Here is a 15,434-nt window from a genome sequence, read left to right as displayed (position 1 = left end):
ACCGGCCTGGGATTTGGCGCCGGCGTCAGAAACAGCTCACGCATGAAGGCCACCTGCTCTTGCATGGGTAACGTAGGCCCGAATCCCACTGCTGATGTCGGCTGGACGATAGGATTGGGGGTGGAGATGTTGGATGAATCTTGGTTGATATTGGCCATCGATGCGGTGTAACAATGGTAGAGTTTATTGGCACAAGTGAGTGGTATTACAGCGTTGGTAATTAATCACAATGTTAGATACTCGCGGCGCTATGACAATGGCCTCGGTAATCCGGTAACGAATCCGCGGTCAACGGGATGTCGAACGTGTATACTTCGTGGAAGTCTAAGTTATATTCAGGTCGCCACAGAACAAGCACTACGTACCGTAGAATTGCTTGTATCGTCGTTAAAATCGTACGATAGAGTGTCTCTCCATCACGGTGACGCTCGTAGGAAAACTATGATGGGTGTGTCTAAGGGCACGAGATCATCGGATTCGCGGAGAAAAGTCTTCATTCGGAAAGTGAGGGAAATTGGAGTTACTTAGTTGGAGGAAATAGGGGAAGGGTGCTAGCCGCCCTTAAGAGAAAGTCGCCATCGGGCCGCGTCGTTCGTGAGAAAAATAGACTTCTCCAATTTTCCCGTAGTTGGAACAAAGTTTGTTTGTCGGTTTGAAGGACTTTCGTTAAATAGATCTTAATAGATCTTAAATAGATTTATAGCGGGTCCTCGGGCTAGCCGAACATGTACTGTGGAGAGGCATCAACATCTGGTAATCGTCTTACTCGCAGCATAGTTTGCGTGTGGCGAGCCACGGGACAGAAACCATTGAAACGTTTACCATCGTTACCATCGTTTACCATCGTATAGAGTTACTTCCTGCCTTGGTTAAACAAAACGTTCATCCCCTTGACCGCGACTACGTTCGGCGACTGGTTGTCGCCTCGAGTCCGAGCTCACTATCATAAATCTCGAATAAGTACAGTCGGATCGAATGACAACGGCTTTCTTAATACGGCTATGGTGAAATCTAAATTACGGTACTAGGTGTCTTCCCAAAGTTCCGAAGAGAAGGCTCCGGTGCTCTTTCATCTCCGACATATATATAATGCGTTCTTCTAATAACGCACGCACATTCGTACGGTAAATACGTGAGGTTATTTGGTGCAGGATATGTAGATGTTTAATAGTATATTTATTAACAATTCTCGTTTTCGACTCTTTACGTACAACTCTTGATTCAACAAATGTTTTCTTGATCCGATTCGTTTCTTTTTGTCGCCCTTTAATATCCCCACTACGCACGCGATTGGTGGGCGTCCGTGACCGTTTACACGTGACAACGGTAGCGGACGCCCACCAACCGTGTGCGCAGTGGAGATATTGAGAGGCGACAAAAAGAAAGGAATTTTATTTTTCCAACGTCCTTTCGTCCTTGACTGTTTACACGTGGCAACGGTAGCGGACGGCTACCAACCGTGTGCGCAGTGGAGATATTGAGAGGCGACAAAAAGAAAGGAATTTAATTTTTCCAACGTCATTTTCGTCCGTGACCGTTTACACGTGGCAATGGTAGCGGACGCCCACCAACCGTGTGCGCAGTGGAGATATTGAGAGGCGACAAAAAGAAAGGAATTTTATTTTTCCAACGTCCTTTCGTCCTTGACTGTTTACACGTGGCAACGGTAGCGGACGGCTACCAACCGTGTGCGCAGTGGAGATATTGAGAGGCGACAAAAAGAAAGGAATTTTATTTTTCCAACGTCCTTTCGTCCTTGACCGTTTACACGTGGCAACGGTAGCGGACGCCTACCAACCGCGTGCGTAGTGGGGATATTGAGAGACGACAAAAAGAAACGAATTTTATTTTTCCAACGTCATTTTCGTCCGTGACCGTTTACACGTGGCAATGGTAGCGGACGCCCACCAACCGTGTGCGCAGTGGAGATATTGAGAGGCGACAAAAAGAAAGGAATTTTATTTTTCCAACGTCATTTTCGTCCGTGACCGTTTACACGTGGCAATGGTAGCGGACGCCCACCAACCGTGTGCGCAGTGGAGATATTGAGAGGCGACAAAAAGAAAGGAATTTTATTTTTCCAACGTCCTTTCGTCCTTGACTGTTTACACGTGGCAACGGTAGCGGACGGCTACCAACCGTGTGCGCAGTGGAGATATTGAGAGGCGACAAAAAGAAAGGAATTTTATTTTTCCAACGTCCTTTCGTCCTTGACCGTTTACACGTGGCAACGGTAGCGGACGCCTACCAACCGCGTGCGTAGTGGGGATATTGAGAGACGACAAAAGGAAACGTATTTTCGTTTTCGAACGTCATTTTCGTCACGCCTTTTTCCAAATATTCGGCGGAGGGATTGTAGGGATATCGATGACTGGTTAGGCCTATTGGCACTTACGCTTCGATGTTATACTTGTATCGACGAAACCGTTGGAAAGTTTTGTTATCGCAGCTACATACGTAAGTGTGTAACACAGATTAACGATCGTACCTGATTAACACTAACTCTTACCAAATCTGACAAAGTCAAATGACGAGTTTGAAGGTATCGTTTAAGTTTCATTTAAAATTGTACATTAGTCGTTATTTCTTCTTCTTCTTTTTTTATTCATTCAACTTTATGTAAATTCTCGTATTGACAAAAATTGAGAAATCGAAAAATATAAGAATGTGCATAAAGTTAGACGAACGAAATGAATAAGGGCAAATGCACAATTTTAAATAAAATTTTCTATGTCGTTTCACCGGGCTTGGTAAGATTAGCGTTGAACAAGGACAAAAGGCGCCTTTATCCGTCTAACACGGCATTCTCTTCCCATTCTCATATCGCATCCATTTACACGGTAACGTACGACTCTCGTACTCTGTATCTCTATATCTTTATGGTTATTCCAGACAATGCCAACAATAGAAAGAAAGATTGGTTGCTGACGGCTCGTAACGTATAGCTGGAAAAGTTAGAGTTGCAGAGAGCAACTTGTTAGAGTAGCGGCAATATGGAAGTTGTACTCGCACAGGTAAACTTGGCCATGTAGAAGTCTGGGCTGGGTTAGATCGTGTTCTAAACTCGAGTTACGGAGCTAAAATAACGTATCCGGACGTGTAGATGATTCGAGTTAAAGCAAGCTTTATTTTCACTTATAGGAGGCAGCGAAACGAAAGGAATCAAAGAAAATTGTTGCAGCCTCGTGCAGGTTTTTGAAGTCATAGGAGCTCGATCGTAAAACAAAATTCGTCGAACGAGCGGGTATTCTATTTACCTGATAAAGTTAAATATTATCGGCCGCGCTACAAAAGAAAAAATCTATTATCCATTTGTTCCTATCTCCACCATTTACATACACCGTTTTTGCAACGGTAAAATTCCTTTCCAAATCATTTTTTAACGAAAACTACGAACAATGTTTTCCGCGTTACTCTGACGCGCTTTTAATTCGCCGTTCTTCATGCGGCTTTTGTCGCAGCCGCTAGCATTGAAATACGTGTCGCGGAAAGGTCGTAGTTGAAGCTGCGCAATAATAAACGAAAAAAGGCGCGATATCGGTTCATGTTGTAGGCGATTCGGCGTAAACGCGTGGGAGAGATACCCTGCAACGATTGCCGCGCTTTATTAACTAGCGTAGAGAAGTTGAAAGCGAGAGAAAATTTCAGTGACATCGATGAATACCCGGCGGTATGGAATACGGGTCACGCTTATCCCGGGCATCGATTGGAATTACTCGCACGAGATACGACCACGGATAAACTTTTCCGGAACTTTTCGGACTAATTTCGCGTTTCTGTCTCCTCCAATGTTCCATCTGTCCACGATCTGTGCAGTGTACGGGTGTCTCGTAGAATTTGAATTTCAATGCGCCGACAATGAGTTACCTACCTGCGGCTTGGAAATTATTTTTCATCGTCCTATTCGAGAGAGTTTACGCAATAGGTAAATTTCGTTTGTTTCGATAAGTCGGTTAAATTAGAAGCGATGCATAATAAAATACGGGTAAAATGTTTCGGGCGAGAAAGACTCCGTGGAACAGCGATTAACCTTTCGCGATTGCATGTAGATTCGATGACGAACTCGAAGATTCTTTATATCGAATAACCTTTGAAGCCACCATCTATGTTTATTTGTTAAGATTCAGATTCAAGTGATCGACCATTTCTCATTTCAAAGAGATGGCTTGGCTTTCTTATTTAGAAGTTTTACATTCGATCTTATGTACGAAGGGAACGTGAATCTTTATATTACTGCAGGGAACGCTGGAAAGTTGGGGAAAAGGTAATTTCGTATTCTACATTCACCTTTGTTCAATTCATTTCTATGTAAATCATTCCGCGACACAGATAATCGCAATAGAAAAGGACTGAAACTTCGATAAAAACGTCCCGACAATCCGATAAAAATTGTCTATGCAAAGATATTTAATGTTTTCCACGCCTTTCCTCCATCTAATGTTTGTTATCTAATTTTCTATTCGTGCATTTATTCTTCAGACTCGACGAAAAGATTCGCGGACATATATACACGTGGTCTCACGAAATTCTCGGGAAACCGTCCAATTTTCCAATCGTCAGAAAGATTCAGTCATTGATATGAAAATTGGTTTTGTTCCGCTTTCGAAATTTTTCAATTCGTCGTACTCGGGTTTTTGAATCCGATTGGTCTGCCCCCAACAACCTTACGACGAATCGCTCGCTAGGAGACGCCTCCATAGATGTCGGTAGAATTCGTCCAAGTCAAAAATATCCGTGGATCGTCTACCCCCTGCGGAGCAAAACCGATTTCAAGAAAATTTTCTCCGCCCATTATCCAGCAGCGTTTCGTCTTAATGAACAGTTCAAAAGACTATTAATCAGAGGATACGCCGCACGAAATCCTTTTTACGATCCGTCTCACAGTTTGCTAACCGTCGCCAGTAACAAACTCCAATCTGTTCCACAATCAACTCTAATTTCAAGGCAATCTCCACGCTAATTTCATTTTGGCATTCCAAATCGTATCTCGAAATGGAAATCACGTCCGTATACCCGGAAGATATAGTTCGCGAATCATCTCCGCGGGAAACATCGACTTTCTTTATTAATTCGTAATTGAGACTGATTTGTGTGGTTCGCGTGCTGTAATTCTCCGTATGTGCGTATAGCGCACGCGTGTGTGCAAGATACGTGACGGGGGAAAAAATGTGTGGGCGAATGGGAAAGACAGGGGTGGAAAAGAAATGTAGACGCCCAGTGGTTGCAAACGGTATCCGTACGTCGGTGTATTTACTGCTTCATCTACGTTGGCGGATAAGGTGAGGCAGCTTCAAATTGATACATCACGAATTTTATTAAGTTTTCTCCTTTCTAATATTTGTTCAAAATCGTCGACGATAGTCGTTTATTCTGTGGCACGTACGTGCCGGTGGCTGTGAAATTGCAGCAAGTCGTATACGATGGAGGACGAGAGGAAGTTTAAAAAAAAAAAAGGATAAAAGAAACGCGACAGTTTTAGAAAAAAAGAAAAGTTGTAATTGATAAGAAGAATTGGATTGCGAACAAGTTTGATACGGATGACTGTCTTCAACGTTGTTGGTGATGAAAGTTGCAATTAGTACGTAAGGTGCAGTTATCGTACACAGTTTTGTGAATTTTAAACTTCCCTTCGATCGCCGCTGTATCGCGTTTCGACGTTCGGCGTTCGAGCGCGTTAAAAAGTATTTTTCCGACAATAAAACGTTTCGTAAAATATACGATCTTCTAAAGTGAGATTTACGCGTCGTACAATTTTACGAGCAGTTTGTTCGAAAATGTGCCTCTTAAATGCTTAAATCACTTGCACTATTTTTAGAATTAATCGTATATTCTAGCTGCTGACTTACGATAATAAAAGATAATGGATTTCGTCGAAAAGACAAGTGAGAAACGAACAGATTTATTCTTTTATATCGCATATATGTATTGTAATTTTGCACCATTACATTGTTACATTCTCATCTGCTTCGATAACGAAATTTTCTGTTCCGTACGCTTTAAAGGCTCCAAGATATTTCGTGGTTCGATGGAACGTAGAATATAGCAGATCCATCGTGTCTTTACATTTTATCTTTTATCACTGACCTCTCACCTGCATATAATGTGGATTATAACGTTATTTCAGCATCCGCCTTTTCAGCGAAAGGTATAAAACGCGAAACTCCTCTTCGAGATCCATCGATGTTTCCATAAAACATTTTGTATGCGGTATTACCATACACGACACTTTAAGCTTTATAAACAACGTTTTCTCACTCAGTTACATCATACGAGTTACGCCATTGCCAAATGTTAGCCCGACATTAATAAAATTACAAGATAAAACAGTCGTTTCGTTGCAATTTCATTCTACGTTATAACAGCCACACGTACTCCGTGTTTGACGAGTATACTCGTCACCGTTTACCTTTTGCGACACATTCTAGGCACACGCTTTCAAAGAGATCTGGAAGAGCTGATTAATCGTATCATAAATTCACTTATCACTCGCTTTTTATCGAGCAATTATCACAATTTATTAATCACTGACAATTAGTCGGCTAAATGGTAATATGGACCGTTAGCATGGAAACGTAAAAGCATTTCAGCGTTCGCTGCGTACACGGGATTTATCGAGAAAAATACAAGTAGAGTAGAAATGCGTTTATTGAAACAAAACTTTAATTAACGCCCAATTAACGGAACGTTTGCTGGTATTATTCGAGCAAAGAGCGATACGTAACGAGAAAAATTGGTAAGCTTCCATTATACGAACACCAATTATATAAACTGTTCTCGTTTCCTGACAACTTTAGATAAATCGTCTTCCGCCACATTTGTCGAACGCGGTTTAACATCCGCAGCGGTCTCTCTGAATCCCGTAAAAACTGTGAAATGGAAGAAACGCATTTTGATCGTTCGCCTGTGCAACAGAACGAACGTTTCTACGTCGCTTTTGTTATTAAATGGTTTCGTAGAAAGTATTACGTGTTTCGTAGTATAGAGCCTTTTAATACAGTGAAAATACGGTCAGTTGGAAACATCTGCGTACATCTCTTGGATAGAAAAAATATTTTCTACGTAAAGACGCAGGCAGAGAGGCGTGTGCAGTTGTTTAAGCTGTAAGCTGTTTGATAAATGTATTTTTAATATCTTTCTCGATAAATCCTCGTACATAGAAATACTCCGAAATGCTTTCACGTTTCTCTGCTAACGATTGATATTACATTTAACCGACTAAAAGATTATGACGCGTCAGAACGCCTAGCGTTGCAGCGCGTAAAGTAGATGCGACAGGAACACGTTTACGCGTATACGGTAATAACTTTTAGTTAAATATCAACGTTTTCCTGACTTATCGCTCGTACGCAGAGACGAGCTCTGTCACGAAGCTGATCCTCGCTTTAAATTCTTACGTACTTTGACGATATGATTATTTAACGGGGTGTCCTGAATTAGAATGTTCTAAAACAGCGTCTTTTTGTGATTTTTTTTTAGAAGGGAAAGAAAGAAACAAAGTTATTGAATTTTGAGGTGTGGCTTTATATATATTTAACGAATACAACAAATTTTTTTTAATGTTAACAAAAAAATTATATCAGATTTCTAATCGTTTTCAGTCGGCGTGAAAGATTCACCTCGTAATTCTTGACTGAAACGGAAAAACTAGAAAGGATTAAATTATTATATATTTTTCTTCTCGATGAACTAAAAAAGTTTGTCAAAAAGTTGATTTAAATAATTCTTATAGCACCTTGAAGTTTATTCTTTCTTCTTAAAAAACACATTTTTTTATTTTCCGCCTTCTTTTTTTTTAGTCCATCGAGAAGAAAAATATATAATAATTTAATCCTTTTTTGGTTCTTCGTTTCAGTCGAGGATCACGCCGATTGAAAAATGCAGCCCATGAAATAGGCTTAGAAATCTGTTATAATTTTTCTTTTACTTTAAAAAGAAATTTTTTGTATTCGTTAAATATATATAAAAACATAGCTCAAAATTCAATAACTTCGTTTCTTTCTTTTCCTTCTAAAAAAAAAAAAAAAAAAAAAAAAAAAAACACAAAAAGACGCTGTTTTAGAAGTTATTAACTTGCGATTTATCGTATATTTCATCTGTTGAAGTAACTTCATGAAAAATTCTACATCTTTATTTATGTATATCCATGGCCTGGAGACTGCTATTACGCAGATATATTGCAAATAAGGAGCGGCGCATATTATCCTACCCTTGAATGTATATTATGTTCTGGGTTGCAAGGTCTAGGAACAAAGAAACTAATAAACAGATTTCTCTTTATGTTCCCTGTAGCCTCTAGCCAAAGCCAGAAACTTACCTTTTTTGGTAATATTCTTTTGCCATAAATTTATGAACGTGCTCCCTGTCGTTCCATTTTCTAGTAATACTAAAAGATTAAGGATCTGAATCAGTATTATATCATATTTATACCTTTAATTTATACCTTATATTTATACCTTTAATCATTTCAGTATACTTTTCTATTACAAATTCATCCACTCGTTCTTCGATCAGTCAACGTCAAACTCAACATCATTCAAAACACGAATTAAACGACGAACGAGAAACGCCAGTTCTACGAAACATAGAAAAATAGAAACATTCCGATTTTTCTGATGAAACGTTATCGTTTCGAGTCAGGTGTTTCCGCTCGATGCGTAACATTTTTTACAATTGAAAGTGAAATTGTCGAGCATCGTTGAAAAACAATTCTACGTCGCAGTATGTACGAGCAATTTCAGATAAACGCAGTTTATATTTTAATCGATGAACGGAGGCTCGATCTCGAGAACGTTTGTCGAAATTAATATTTGTAATCGTGGATTTCGATAATCCGAGAATTAGCTTTTACCTGATAGAAAAGAACTTAGTGGTGAAATATTGTTTTGTCAAACGAGAGGCTCTCTTTAAGTTTCAATCATATCGGCTACTTCGATTTCTTTAGGTGACTTTGATATTAACCCTTTCCACTCCGAATTTTATTTCAATTTCGTTACCAGCAGCTCGCAACGCTTTTAAATTCAATCTGAAATTTACTTTAACTAAAAAAAAAAGACAATTTAAATAAACAAAGGCAGAAACAAATTCATTTAAATACCAGTTTTATTCACACTATCGTCGTACCTTGTAATTTTTAAGTGTACGGTATATCTTGGAACAACTTCCAGGATGCAATCCTGGCTTTTTTTTCGCGCGTTTCACAAAAAAAGGTGGGTCTGAAAGAATGTCTAGTGCGACTCGACAAAGGAGTTCCTGAGATAAAAACTAATGTCGAGTCACACTCCACACAGTTACAATACAAAGGGTTAAATATGCCATGTATCGTTCGTGTACATACATAATTTTCTAATGTAATTTGATTAAATCCGCATGTTGCACGGTTGCACTTGATTGTCCGTGCGTTAAACCACCAAGATCAATTTACTGCCGGTATCGACATTAGTATTGACATTGCTAGTATTAGGCTTGACGCTTTACGCCATCAAGATCATGAAAATCTATTTCGTCTATTTTTTGACATATGCCATGCAATTTCAATCCTTATCGATATATTTCAATTTAACTTTATTCCAACTTGATCGTGGTGTTTGAAATTAGAGAAAAACGTAAAATAATAAACAGAAAATAATTCTAGTAGTTTCTTACAGTAATTTTCTAAAACGATGCTACGCAATTGATAGAAATATATAAAATAACGCGTAGGGCAACTGCTGTATCATTTTACCGTGTTGCTGATTTTATCGATATAGACGTAAATTCGAAATATCAAATACCTTGACAGGATATTCGACCGGTGATCAAGCTCCTATAAACTCGATGGTATAAACTCTTGGTAAATTATATGGTAAGCATTAAGAATTTGCTATAAATCGTTCGTCGTGCCGTAAAACGTATCAGTTACAGAGCTGATAAAATTTTTCCATCGACGAACGAAATAGACACGCGAATATTTATTCACTTGACCGTGTAACACTGGCCGACACGGTTTTGCCTCTTTCTCGCCATAAAACGCACGTGTCAAGAGATTCGCGTGACAATCGATTGCGTTGCTCTTGCTTGGTGATGTTAATCGTAATTAGAAATATGTGCGCACGAATAAATTTGCAAATAAAGCCAAGAGCAGCTTGCAGCTTGCAATTTCCGTTCCGTCGGGCGATACTGCGCGAACAAATCAAAGAGGACAACAGAGTCTCATAAACAAGCGAATCTGCTAAACAAGATCTAAAATGTTAAAAACACGTCGCTGATGGCCACGAGTGGTTTACTGCATATCGAAACTTTAAACTACGTTTCTAATTCGCGAGATGCGCGGGTTACTCGTGAGATAAACGAGATATAGTGGAAACTCATTGTCTAACTCGCTACAAGTTGCAAAGAAGAAGCCACTGATCATTACTACGACGTCGTGCACTGTGCACATTGATTCGTTTGAAACGAGGTCTCTTTATTTTTAAGCGAACTCTATTTATTACCGAACCGAGGTTTTACCAATCTACGCAATTAAATTTTTGCGTTTGCACGCGAAAATTTTATCCGTCGCTCGACCCTTGACCCAGACTAGTCGACCAAACTCGCGTTTCCGCAGGGAGAGACTTGGTCAAATTTCTCATCGACCGCTCAATCGACCCGTTTGTACCGTAACTACCCTTAGGTAACACGAAAACAGAGGTCCTTGTGCCCCGGAGTACCACAGCACAGCTATGTGCCTGACGATATACGCGTTAATAAGCCACGACCCATGCGCATTCTTGAACCCGATAACAGGATAGTTGCGTTCATGCGTAACATTAACATTCGTCATTTTTTCGATCAATTTACTTTATCCAATTCTATGGGATTCACGTTGCAACTATGAAAAGAATTTGCGACTGTTTAGTCGGTATTTTTCTTCTTGCTATTTATTACTCTTCTACCTTTTTTTTCCTTTTTGTACGTGAAGAAATCCTCATGAACTATTAGCTGCTGCTAATAATCGGTAACAGTAGAGTACGACAGGAGTGCTCCAGGAACCTCTCATGAATTGTCTTCAGTTGCACCCTTTTCCGTCGTCCTCTTGTTCGAGCCAATCCTAATAATTCTCCGACTGTTGAATTTGATGCTAGGGAGGGGGGGGGGGCATTGCCCCTAGCGTTATCCCCTGTTTTAGTCGTGGGTCCGTTTGGACGGCGATGAAGCGGTTCTAGGGCCGCCTGACCGCCATCCCCCTGCATGCGTTATCCTACAAGGGTGAGAGTTCTTCTTTCTCTCCCTTTCTGCTCGCTCGCAAAAGAGGCGGACAGCCTCGTATTCCTATGGTTCGCTCTCAACATCGTTTCTAGAATCGCCGAGGGTGTGTCAATCTTTCACCTATGACGTGCCGCAGGGAGTAGCTGTGTAGCTCCCATGCCGGACAAAGCTCCAGCGCGTGCTGCGCCGTGTCCCTGCCCTCCCTGCTTTTTAAAATTCGCGATTTAAGATTTATATTAATTTATATTATATTTAAAATTTTCGCGATTCAACGTTCAAATTGAAATCTTTTTCGTTCTTCATTAAGTTAAGATTACTAGAAAATAATCGTAAATGCTGCTTTATAATCATATAATTCAAGTTAGAAGTGTGCACATACCTTACTATTATATATAGAATGAGCAAATACTGTTTACTAATATCTTCTACACGTTTCAACGATATATTCTGGACGTTTTGCTTGCGACGAAATAACGAATGCGACTGGTTTGTTGAAATAAACGAAGCCTTGTTACAATGCGTCGCTATCAATTGTTACCAAGGCGCCACAGTGGCCTGCCCTGACCACCAATAAGATAAATGGTCCATTGGGGAAGAATGTTGTCTTACATCGTCATTTTATTATCATTTTGCCATTATATGCTTGGAACAATAAACATATTCCCGTGGCGTGCTGAGTGAAACATGTGATTTCGGCGTGTCAGTCAAAGTGTTAAGGAAATTGAGTGAGCTACTTCGTAGTAATACGTCGAACTATTTTCTTTTAATTACACAACTTCCGTTTGTGTCTTGAAGTTTCGTAATAGACCTCCGTGGCCTGTCCGTGGTCCGTCGTGTTGATACGTCTTTTGCATATTCTCACACTGAGTTTCACATCTTGTACGTCTGTACGTTGTCAAAGTTTAGGCGCAGCGATAGTACAAGTAGTTAGAGGTACGTTCGAAGGTGAAGTTCAAGTTTCAAGCTTCGAGCGTAGATGTTCAGTAGGAGAGACGCGAAGGTCGTTGGTTGAAAGAGTAGACCATGGACGTAAACCAAGGAGAAACGTAACTGAAATTCTGTGCTACCCAGGAGAGCGAGGATGATGAGAAGCGAATATAAAACAAACATATAGGTTACTGGCAAACTCGAGGGAACAATAACTCGCCTCGTTCGCGTCAATGTCGCCATTGGTACGCGGTTATTCCGCTTTTTGATCCTCGAATTGAATTAACGCGAAATAGCAGCCGAAAGCCTTTGTGATTGACGTGACTTTGAATAACAGCGAACAACAAAAATTCGATGCGACGCTCGAGCGCGTGGCAATGGGAGCAGAGGACGCAAGCACGTCAACAGCGGTGCAATTTAACAATTCGAATGTGGTGAAGTGCATGGAAACCTTTAATCCGAAAAATAGCAAAGAAATAACTGCTGTCCCTTGCACGATTCTCGAGTGGCGTCATCGACCGTCAGCTCTATCGATAGCGTCCGTCGCGAAACAACAGTTTGCGTATTGTTCGTTGATAAAATTGCCGAGTATCGATTATCGTTCAACCCGGCGCGGCAATCTTTGACCCGCGGCCATTATTGTCCAATTATTGGAAGAATTCGAGAATCGACGCAGCTTCCTATTGGCTTTGTTCGAATTCACATCCAATTCGCGGAATTAATTGGATTCATTCCTTCAAACGTATCTTCATTTACCTTCGATGTGCGAACGAGTTTCGCAACGTGATGGAACGTACCTTGTACTACTTCGTTTACCCCAACAGACACAAAACAGAACGATTCTATCGATCAACGAGGATGAGGTGCCTTTATTTCTTTTTTTTTTTTTTTTTCCTCCTCGGTTTGAGCAGAGTAAAAACAGTGCGCGTAGAGTGCGTTTTGGCACTGGGTTCGGGGATCGGCAATCCATTAACGCTTCTCTGGCTCGTGTTGTTGCAGTTGTTTGCGATTCAAAGTGATTCGAGTTATCAAGCGACGTATAGTTTGGCGGCGTAGCCTGTACAGCTCTTAACGTACCAAGCTAAGAGTTCTCGTAGAAATCACCTCGAGTGCCAAGAAACAAGTTTTTTCGCCAGCAGGAGAAAACTTGATGTAGTTCAGCCTTAACATATTCCAGATTCACGAACGAGGGAAGCGTACGGGTAGAGAGGCGTGTGTGTGTGTCGGCTGTTACTTGCAAAGGAAAGTCTATTCGTCGAGATCGATGGCATAGACGAAAGCTAAGAAACGATCGACCAATGTTTATTGAAATTTATATTCTTTTTTTACAGAAACGACGTTGCGACACAATCTTCCAGTGTTAGTGGTAGCTTATTCGGTAAGTGAAATCACAGTTAAATTTCATAATACGGTATTTTTATCGGTACGTAGAACGTTCTCCGGTAAAACATCAAAATTATTCAATTTTGCAATTTACAATGTTTTCTTCGCGCAAGTACCCTTCAAGTAAATTTATTAATTTACTGCAGAGATTACTCGCGTGTTTTTATTCTTCGAAAGAATTGCAAATTAAGCGTCTAACGCAATTTTACGTCGTGCATATTTATGCGCAACTGTGATACGAATTCAGAGGTTCGATAAGGAAAAAAAAAAAAAAATGAAGAAATAATGTGTATTCTGTGCAACCACGGAGAAAGGAATATCCGTTGAACAACCAGTTTGTGAAATATCGATTGAATTTTTTACCGAATAACTTGCTGAAAATAACGTCAATTGTTTTAAAATTAATAAAATTTGTATTCCATGCAAAGATATTAAACCGATAGAAATGCTGATTTTATCTTGACGTTTTCCATTATTTTCAAAACAATTTTCTCAACATTTGTAGCCTGACCTTTTACGGTACACAGTTTAACCTTTATACGGTAACGCACTGTCGTAGAACGTATTTCGCGTCGTATAAGAAACAACAGAGAATAGATTTTCTGTTCGAAAACAATGAAAGAGATTTAATAAAAACAGTTTTATTATCGTGCAGGTACGAGAGACTTTTATCGTGAAAGCTATTTCACGAACATATTTACCATGGTGTACAAAACGGTGGAAAATTCAGGAGATAATTTTCACGAAAAAGAGATATATCACGTAGAAACGTATCATCGAGAAATATATATTAATTATCGTTTGTTCTAATAAATAATTAATAATTCAATTACGATACGCTTATGGTCGATTACAACTCATTCGAATACCTCGTAATGATTTAAACGAAGACGTTTAAAAGACATGCATTGCTCCTTCTATCAGCTCGACCATCGTTAAGATTCTCTGAAAAAGATCATTCCGCGAGTATAAAAAATTACTTTCGTTAAGTCCACACCGTTCATCAAGTCCGTTAAGAAGTTCATCCTCCGAGGAAATGTTTAAGACAGGGGACCGAGGCAAAGCGTTCGATGAAAGGGCAATTAAAGCGAACGCGTCCAATGAAAACATATCAAATCGAATTCGTTGTTAACTAATTTCTCGAATTATCGAAAAACATCGCTTTAATTGATTTTCGAACGAAATACATCGATTCGAGGGTTTCAGGCTTTCAATTAGACTGCCGATGTTTATATATTTATGGAAATTCGCGTAGCTTGAAAAAAAAAAGAAAAAAAAAATATACGCGAAACGTGAGAAGCGGAAAACACATTGTAGATGTGGCAATATCGATAGTGGACGAAACAAATTTTAATTTGGCTCGCATATTTTTATGGAAATTCGTAATTCCATCGACCCGAAATTTTATTAAAAAATATTTTTTATCGCTTCGATGAAGGTACGAATGAATTTACGAGTGAACACCAGCGATCTAGTTATCACGCAGTTGTAAGTTAGTTAACGGGACCTTAACGGGACCCAGAACTTGGCAGATTTGTCATCTATTTTAAAAAACCTTCCATCGTTCGATTTGATAGGCTGTTTCCCTTTTTGATCTGGTATTAAAATATTCCCTTTGCTCAGCCTGGAAGTGATCTCCAAGTCACGGAAATAAAACGATAAAAGAAAAACAGAGCGCAGATAAAATTTTCCACGAAACGTTGGACATGTCTTATGCCGTTAAAATTACTGAACCTGCTCGAACGAGCTGAATAGCTTTTTTCGCAGCTGTACGACAAGTTGCACATCGTTGCACGCCATTTGTCGCGATTAGCTGCCGCCGACTAATGTGGAGAATTTCGTACAAGTCGTTGACTCGCTGCTAATTAAGAAGGCAAAGTTGCCGAGTAAGACGTCCGAAT

The 15,434-nt window shown here is 39.9% G+C and overlaps 2 protein-coding genes and 1 long non-coding RNA gene across 9 annotated transcripts in view; 2 read left to right on the top strand and 1 right to left on the bottom strand.

Moving 5' to 3' along the window:
- Positions 1 to 14,491, top strand: part of LOC126916459 (uncharacterized) — a 29,811-nt gene extending 15,320 nt beyond the window's left edge. Inside the window, exon 6 of one of the 6 annotated variants that reach the window (XR_007710586.1) lies at positions 13,482 to 14,491. This is a non-coding gene — a long non-coding RNA (uncharacterized LOC126916459). The remainder of the gene's footprint in view (positions 1 to 13,481) is intronic. The other 5 variants (XR_007710582.1, XR_007710584.1, XR_007710581.1 and 2 more) reach the window with 5 other exon arrangements.
- Positions 1 to 15,434, bottom strand: part of LOC126916447 (uncharacterized) — a 103,734-nt gene that overhangs the window by 33,174 nt on the left and 55,126 nt on the right. The window lies entirely within an intron of this gene.
- LOC126916453 (uncharacterized) overlaps positions 1 to 15,434 on the top strand; it is a 105,421-nt gene that overhangs the window by 49,296 nt on the left and 40,691 nt on the right. The window lies entirely within an intron of this gene.

This window comes from Bombus affinis, chromosome 5 (assembly GCF_024516045.1).
Source record: "Bombus affinis isolate iyBomAffi1 chromosome 5, iyBomAffi1.2, whole genome shotgun sequence".
NCBI lineage: Eukaryota > Metazoa > Arthropoda > Insecta > Hymenoptera > Apidae > Bombus > Bombus affinis.
This window is presented reverse-complemented; position numbering and strand designations above follow the sequence as displayed.